Below are 9089 nucleotides of genomic sequence, written 5' to 3' on the forward strand. Positions count from 1 at the left end.
TGGACTGGATGATCTTGAACGTCTTCCAGCCTTGGTGATTCTTTGACTCACCCTCCAACGTTGCCACTGGAGCAAAGAAGTGATTCTGGGGCAGAGGTTCCAAAGGAGCAGGGGAAGGTGCCAACATCAAGGCAGGAGAGTCCCCATTATCAATAGGAAACTTCTTTGTTCAGAGCTTGCGTGATCAAAAACACATATTCAGATGGGCCCAAGAAATTCACAAACCTGTGACAAATTTGATAAAGCAAAAGGGATCCCAAAGGGATGCTGGCAGGGGAAAGTCTGCATGTTGTTTCTTAACAAAAAACATATTTTAACTTTTCTTTTTGAAGCAGTATTTCAAAAGTTTACTTACAGCCCTTCAGTGTAAATGTTAGAGCATGTGTAACCTAGTGGGGGGAGGGTGGAAATAAATAAAATACAGTTTATCTGAAGTGTAATGAGATATCTGGATTTAGACCAAGCAAAATATTTAGAGCTGCATTTCCCTTCAGCATCCTGGCTCAGCTGGCAGACCCAGGCTCTCAGGCAGAGATGGGGTGCTCCCTGCAAAGCTACCATTCCCTGTCAGTCTACAAGAGCTGCAAAGGAGCTGAAAAAATATACGAGAATGTGAACTCTGTCACATCAGGGCTGTTCATCCATCTGACAGGCTCTGTCCCACACAGTTAAAACAAATCTCCCGTACCAGCAAGGCTTCCCTCGAAACACACACACATCAAGTGATCAGAGCATTTCACTTCCTTGCAAAGTGCCTGTTTCCCAGCAGCTGTTCTGAAGCCTCTCTCTGATCTTGCTATTTTTGCATCTATCAAGACTTCAGTCTCCCGCTACTCCAGCAGCACAGTGTATGGGTATGGTTGGCCCTTTCGGCTGTCAGCGCAACGTCTCACCCTTTGTCAGCATCCTGCACACGCCGTGCAGGGAATGTGGATGCAGCGGGGTAAGGAAGGAAGTTTTTTATTCTAAGGAAAAAAAGAAAATTGGCCAGGTTATTTTGAAGTATACTTTTGCTCAATCCCTGCACTGGGGGGTCCATTCACCAGGTGATCAGTGTGACACTGCAAGATGAAGTGTGTTAGGAACTGGGAGAAGAGCTTGCAAGGGAAAAGCCAGGAACTACAAATGTGCAAGGCAAAAAAACCCAAGGTAGGATTTCAGCCGTTGACACACAGCTCCAGTGCAAGTAGCAGCCAGCAGGGGAAGGAGCTGGTTCCCCCATGGACAGCCACGACCTGGCAGCTCTGCAACAGGAGCTTTTGTCTCCCACAGGGCTGCCATGGGTCATAGAATCGCTGGATCATTGAGGTTGGAAACAACTTTCAAGATCATCAAGTCCAGCCATCAATCTGACCTACTGCATCCCACTGCTGCACCACATCCCTTAGTGCCACATCCACACAGCTCTTAAATGCCTCCAAGCACAGGGATTCCACCACTCCCTGGGCAGCCCATTCCAGTGTTGAGCCGGGCCCTATGGAGCAAAGAAACCTGCACCCTCCACCCTCTACCTCTGAAAACTAAGTTTGATTAAATTGAATACCAAGAGTGAGCATCGAAATCAGCACAGTCCTATCCTTCCCCTCACCAGCTTCATCTTCCTGTGACATTTTTCAGTTTGATTTAATTGACCCCTCCACTGGCCTCACACCTCTGTCTCTGGCCAGGCCAGGTGTTGTACCACCAGTGCTTGAACCCACTGGAGACACTGCCAGCAGTGGGGATGCCAGAGGTGGGATGGAGGCGGGTGCTGGCTGTCACAGGGTGCTGGCAGGGCTCGGAAACAGACATAAGCGCACTAATTTTATGCTGCTGCCAGAAGCAATCAGCAGCAGGACGGTCAGCAATGCTGGCAAGTACCCAGTTGGTCATTATGTTTCAGACTCATCCTCTGGGATGAAGGCAGCAACCTTTATCTCTCTCTCTCTCTCAAATAAACAGAACATAAAACCGGGAGAGACTTCACAGAACACCGACAAACCTTTCAGTTTTCAGCCTAGATTTGTTCATGGTTAATTTATTCTTATTTATTCTTATGCAACCTTGTTTTCATTGCTTTTCCCTTCCCTGGTGTTTGCCCCTTTGAAGTATTTATAGATTGAACTCAGATCCCCTCTTTGCCTTTGCTGGCTGAGGCAAGCCACTTAGGAGTCTCTCAGAAGAGAAATGTTCTATTTTCCTACCGATCTCCTAGCATTTCCATCCATACTATTGGATTGACCACGACATGAGGTTGGTTGTAGTTGCCTGCCAACTCTCACTTGAAAGCATTTTGGCCATTTGGCAGGTGATGTCCCAAACCCACCTTTGCAGACAGGGCCATGGCCAACCCTGTGTTGCCAAGCCCCATGCAGCCAACTTTCCCCACTAAGGCCATACCTTGCGGTGACCTCACTCACTTAGCACCTTTGGGGCCAGATATTTTCACTGGGACCAGAGTGCATGGCTGGGGCCTTTCCCTCAGCCCCAGCAGCTGGCACAAAGCACCCGGACCATTTATTTTCCATCGCTGCTCTGCTCACACCCCACCAGCTCAGCCCCTGCCTGTTTCATCTTTCCTCTCTGTCAGGAGCACTTACGGAAATTTCACGGTGATGAAAATCCGCAGTGATCAGCCGTGTTTGTCTGGGAAACAGCGAGCGGCAGAAATGGTCTAAATACTTTCAGGCCTCTGGCAGTTTGCAGAGCAATACCCCAGGCAAAGAAAAAGATATCTTGATTAGAATAATTATAATTGTCTTTTTCTTCATTCTTTCTACAGAAATTCCAGGCTAAATTATCATCTAATTTCAGAGAGCTCCATGACCGAGATTATCTATGAGTCATTTGTAATTATGTGCCAGATTGTATTAAAGCATGAAAATACAAAGGTTTCTCATCAAATACTAAGAGGGGGGAGGTGAGAATCAAATTACATTGGAGCAAGATAACAGTCCCAGCCACTTTCTGATTCATAGCGTCCAGCAAACGCAAAGAGAAAGGAGAAAAATCTCATTTTAATAATTGTAGAATTGTGAAAACTGAGAAATTACAGGAAACTCCAGTTTAAGGCTGACATACCTTCCTCTTCCCATGCTGCTCCAAAAGCAGTGTCAGGCACCATCTGACTCTCTCCCATTCTGGGTCAACTCTAATTCCCGTGGGAATTTCTACCGCAGCTTCACCCTGGCTCTGGGTTTAGCATCAAGTAGGTGACAGGTGCCACTGAGAAACAGCCCAAGGCCATCCCAGCCTGGCTGGAAGCAGCACAGAGCCCTCGGAATGGCTGCGAGGTGGATTTTGGACGACCATTGGGAAGCAAAGGAAGACAGAGGTTCGCAGTGTTCAGGATGTGGCTTAGCTCAGCTCACATGAACTCCACATTTCATTGATGGAGCCCAGTTAAATGTGCACCAGGATGTGACACAACTTCAGCAATAAAACCACAGTGTGGGAAATGCCAGAGAAAGAAGCTAGCAGCAGCACTTAGAATGCAAGGCAAGTAGACCAGCTGCAATTTATTCTGCATGTGCTTCAGACATCTCAAATTGTCTTCATTCCTCACAAAGTTTTTGCAATGCCTGCCGCATGAGTGCATCTAAAACACCAAATCCTATCTTGGCAATTGACCTCTTTCAGGATGGGCCTCCGTAGAAATACCTGCTCTTGGACAGAGCAAATGGCACAACATGCCAAGAGTCTTTATTACCAAAGAATAGCCAAGGAACAAATAGAGGACTGTAGAGATATTGACAAAATGATGAATGTCACCCATTTGCTACTTAATATTAGCATTGCTAATATACTTCCTGCTGGAGGTACACCTACACACTCAATGTGCAGAGAAAGAAGGCGGCTTTTCCTAATGACCTGTGCAATGCATATAGCTGCAAATCTGAGAAATGGCTTTTGAGATTAGATTAGATAGATCTAGAACAAACAGAAGGGTGATGGTCTCCAGCAGTGCAAAGAAGTGACGCTGAAGCTCGGCCAGTTGTACCAGGCTTAGCAGACCAGGGAAGGACCAAAGGACAGTGAAGCTTGAGAAGGTAGTTAGACACCTTCTCTTAGTGGGCATCTTTTACTGCTTTCATCAAGCTTCATTCATCTTTTATTACATTTGGGGACAGTCAATCCTATGCCTGTGCAAATGAATCACTGCACGCTCCCATGGGGCCAAGACCCTACATAGCCACAGCAAATCTCTGGAGGAAGCAGGTCTGGATGTCAGCAACCACTCCCATGAAAACCTACAGCCAAGAACCTGTATGCTTAGAGGAAAATAACCCCTCCTTTCATGGAGTGGGTGCTTATTCCAGATATGAGTATATTTACCAAGAGCCAGCTCATGCCTCTGAAGAATGTGGTGTTGGTTGCTCATGAAAGAAAGAGGCCAGGAAGAAGCACCGAAGCCTTGAGATTTTGGGTTGGTTGTTTCTTGGTTTTGTGGGTTTTTTTTTGACAGCCATAGTGCTACTTCCAACATTATTGCCTTATATTTCACAAAATTTAACACTGGAGAAGGAAGCCAAAACTAACCAGGCTATTCCACATGATAGTCAAGAAGGGGCTGGCATTCTGTTGCCCTGCCTATAAGCTTCCCCAAAACATCCCTTGACCGTGGCAAAGGAAAGAGGCAAGTATCTGAGAAATGTAATATTTCTCCTGAACTGCATCACGTTAATCACATTTCACTCTCCCTTTGCACCTCTGTAAATCACAGAGTAACTGTGGAACTCAATGATGTTACACTGATGCAAAACCACTCTCAGGAGGGAACCAGTCAGCATAAATCAATCCCTTCTATTTCCTTGTACATAATCTGGTGCCAAGCTCTGCCAAATCAAGGAGAAAACATTCCCAAGAATTTTCCAAAGGCAATAGCCTGTCTAAGCACAAATTTATACATCTGCCATTAAAGTTTTCTTTATCTCATTAAAATGACTTGCAAAACCATCTGCTAGCTAATAAAAGACTTTTTAAAGCTTTAATATGGTATTTTATAATGAAATATACTAGGGGGAAAACAGGACATGTACTTAGACAGAACAGCAACAATCTGCAGTTCTTTCACTGAAAGCCAATGGTGTTCACTCCCGTGACTAATTAAAGAGACTGAAGACTTCAGCCCTTTGAACATTTCTTGTACAAATATCGTAATTCCTAAATACATACACATTTTTATTCAGACTACTCCCAGACACTGCAGCATTGCTGATATCATACTGTTTTCATGTTAAAAAAGGCAGATTTCCCTTTCATGTCTGACTTCGTTCCATTTTGTTAGCATTTTACAAGTCCAATATTTATTACATATCTGAGGGGTTCCAGTGGGTAATTTCACTTCTCCCACAGACATTTCTTGCTGTCAGATACAATGACCACAAGGGACTTACACCCAGCCATAAGCATGACTCAGTGGCACCAAATTCTTGCAGAGGAAATGAGGAATTTCAGGTTAGAGCTTACCAGAGCAGGTCTCTGCTGTGTTTGCAGCTTGCTCCTTCTCCTCTAGTGTGGGACATCCCCGGCTCTGTCACATGCAGCAAACAGTACTTTCACACTCCAAGTCTCACCACAGCTCTTCATCTCTGCTATTTTTCCCCTCTCTTTCTTGTACCATTTGACACTGCTGCTCTTCAGCAGTGATTGCTCACTCCTGCTGGGCACAGAGGACTCTGCTTGGAAGGAAAGCTGCAAATCACAGCAAGGTGCAACTTACAGAAATGGAGGGAATAACTTGGGGAAAAAAAAAAAAGGCGAAACCACCTGTGCCTCCAGCCAACTCAAGATCTACTCAAGAAATAGGTAGCTAAGCTTGGCTGTAAAAGCAAGCTTGAAACGACGCTGGCACAGCCACAGCCTTCCTTCCAAACCTTGCCTATGTCCTGCGATAGCCCTGTAATTATTCTACCCACTTCCAATCTTTACTTGAGGTGCCTCAACTGCTTATCTCCTGGGCATAAGTGCTGTAGTAGTAACTGTGGATAAACAGACAGGACTGACCCATGAGCTGAACACAGCCTTGGGGACCCAACCTACCTCTCTGCAAAGTGGTATCAGTACACTGGCTTCTCCTCACTCAAATCTGCAGTAGATGGGGACATATATGACCTCCTTATAGATGTACTCACAGAGCACCCGAGACATGGCTGCTTCACACCATTGTTAGACCCACAAGCAGCAACAATGCTTGAGGTCTGAGCTGGGCTCCTGTACAAAGGCTGGCAATGCCCCTATAGTCAGAGATTCTGCTTCACAGGCTAGAGGAGACCGGAAAATTTATACTTGCATGAATACCAAGCACATCAGCTAACAGTGCTATAGACGGCATTTTATTAATGCAGTGCAGCCAGCTCCTCTGAACCAACCTAAAATATACAAGGAAGATCAAAAAGATGAAAGATCCTTCATCTTTCCGCGGGCAGCAAAACACACTCAGACTCTTTCTCTTGGTGTTGGATAGTCCAGAAAGAAAATACAATGATTCACATTGCACTGCCTTGCTGCTGGAGATCTCGGAGCTTACGGTAGGTCCTTCTGATTTAATGCAGCACGCAGCCGTGTCAAACAATTTCCCAGTGGCCCTGTGTAAGAGTTTGCTTGGAAACAGTGAGTGGAGTTTTGAAACCATTTGCTTTAGCTGTATTTTACCCTGTGTCAACCCATGAATCTTATTTGAATTGTGCTGGTGTGTTTGTACAGACTCTCCTTTGGTGAGCTCTCAGCGAACGGGGAGGAATCAAAGCAGATACACGGATCTTGCCTGTTTCCCAGACACAGCACTGCTCTGAAGAATCATTATTCAATTACAGATATGTGTCGGAGTAGTCTATTACCACCTAGAGAGGGAAAGTTTTGACAGCTGCAGCCATCGCCATAGAGAGCTGAAGAGGAATGCATTACGTGCTGCACGCTACAGCTGTATCGCCACTGAAGTTCCATTTTCTCATTTATTTTAACATCACCAGAACAGGTAACTCCACTCTGCTGCTTAATGAGGAAAGGCAGACTGATGGGCTTGACAAATAGAGCAAGAATTGGCTTTGGGCAACATACTGCATATCACACCATTTCTTACCCCTGGGCACTTTTCTCCCTCTCCTGCCGTTAGCACCCTTGGGACTGTCATTAATGGCACAGATCCTCAGCTGATGTAAAGCAGCAAAGCTAACTCTCTGATGCAAAGTCACAGGGACCAATCTGCAGTGACTCTGCAGATCTATCACAGATATGTCCATGCGTCTCTCTGTTTTTATGAATCTTTTGCATTTTGGGGAAGTTAAGACTCCTCACTACCAACAGACATCTATTTAGAGCAGGGCTCACACTCTTCGCATAGGACTTTTGCTTACGATGTTTGCTCCAAAATCCTGATTTGCAGAAGGGTATACAACCAAGACCAGGAGCAGCACTTGTGACATAAAGGCAGACCCAGGAGACCACATCAGAGCAGAGGACAGGAGCTGAAAACCTGCCAGCCCCACCACTCAAGATGCAACTTTTCTAGTTTTTAGTCTCCCTGTACAAATAATTTTTACCATTCTCACAGAAAGAGCGCTGAAAATCACTTGGAAAGAGCAGTGTTGGTGCCGTTTCTTTTCACTGCTTTGTTCAGATTCCTCTAATTTGCAGTATTTTTCTGGTTTTGAAGAATTGAGAAACCTCACTAGGAGCACTCAGAGCAATAAGAAAGCATCCTTCCTGCAATTGTGCAGTGGAGACAGACAATAAAACGCCTGCCGTCCCGGTGTCTAGTGCAATGCCACTTACTGCCAGCCCATACAACAACAAACACAAGATTCAGACAAGAAGTCATTAAATCACATGGCAGGATGGGATTTTCATTTTGCATTTTTATGAAATGTATCTGCCTCCCTCATTTCCATGAGAATGCACAACAGTCCCAAAAGAATAAAACAATTAAGATGAAGAAACTCATCAAGTAGATTTGCTAGGCTGTAAGTATTCCTCCTGCCTCATTTCTCAGTGCTTCACTCCTCTCACTAAACAAACACCACTCAGCCAGGCACCAGGGCAAAAAATCATGGAATATCATCCTACAACTCTTCTTATGTGTGTGCCTGGAGTAGGAAATTACAGCACCTTTTCTGTTACAATACGTGAACCCAAACACAAAGACGTTATTATCTGCTGGTGACAAATGAAGCTAATATAAATCTTTGCAATATTTCAGCTCTGTTAACATTAGTTAATTTTCAGACCCTTAAAGGAGGCGTACTTGATGAAGGCAGTTGGGAGGACAGAATGGTTTTGGCTATGACAGCCTGATGTGGTAGGGAAGACAAAAAATTACAGGACAAAGCTAATAAACTGCACACCTTGGGAAAGGCAGTAAATATGAGGCAAACAGTACTTAATTGCAATTTAGATATTATGATGGAGAGAGCACCAATGATGGACATCACCGGAGAAATTCCCAACCACCATTGGAAAGAGTTGGAACAGCTGTAAAGAAACTACAAATAAAAACATCCTGATGTCAAAGAGAGCAAGACTGTACCTAGAGGAGATTAAGGAAACGAAGGTAAAATGCTGGAATGAGGCATGTTCAGCATCATATCATAGAATCATAAAGGTTGGAAAAGACCACTAGGATAATCTATTCCAACCATCCCACCATGCCGTCACCAAATCACAGAATCATTAAGATTGGAAGAGACCACCAGATCATACACTCCAACCATCAAACCATCCCTATCACGCCTACTAAACCACGTCCCTAAATCAAAACATCCCTATATCAAAACTACTGGTAACTGCTCTACCATATACTACATACTGCTTCCACAGTCAGTTAATTATATAGCTTGGTGCTAAAACCTCATTAATGTAGTGCAGTTTACAGAAAGTATCTCCATTTAGCAGCAGAACAATTTCTTGTAAGAAACACTTACCTGATGAGACCTATCTTCACTTTTAGAGACAGAAGAAAGCTCTGAGTTAAAAGTATTTCTTCCACTGTCAACCAATCAAAAAAACATTCACAAGAACAAAGACAGAAGAATCAGAAATCAGTAGAAGAGCACCATAAAAGATGGGTTCTGCAAGGGTTTTACTTTTTATTTACAGCAAATATATTACAATAG

The sequence above is a fragment of the Meleagris gallopavo genome, chromosome 5 (assembly GCF_000146605.3).
Source record: "Meleagris gallopavo isolate NT-WF06-2002-E0010 breed Aviagen turkey brand Nicholas breeding stock chromosome 5, Turkey_5.1, whole genome shotgun sequence".
Taxonomy (NCBI): Eukaryota; Metazoa; Chordata; class Aves; order Galliformes; family Phasianidae; genus Meleagris; species Meleagris gallopavo.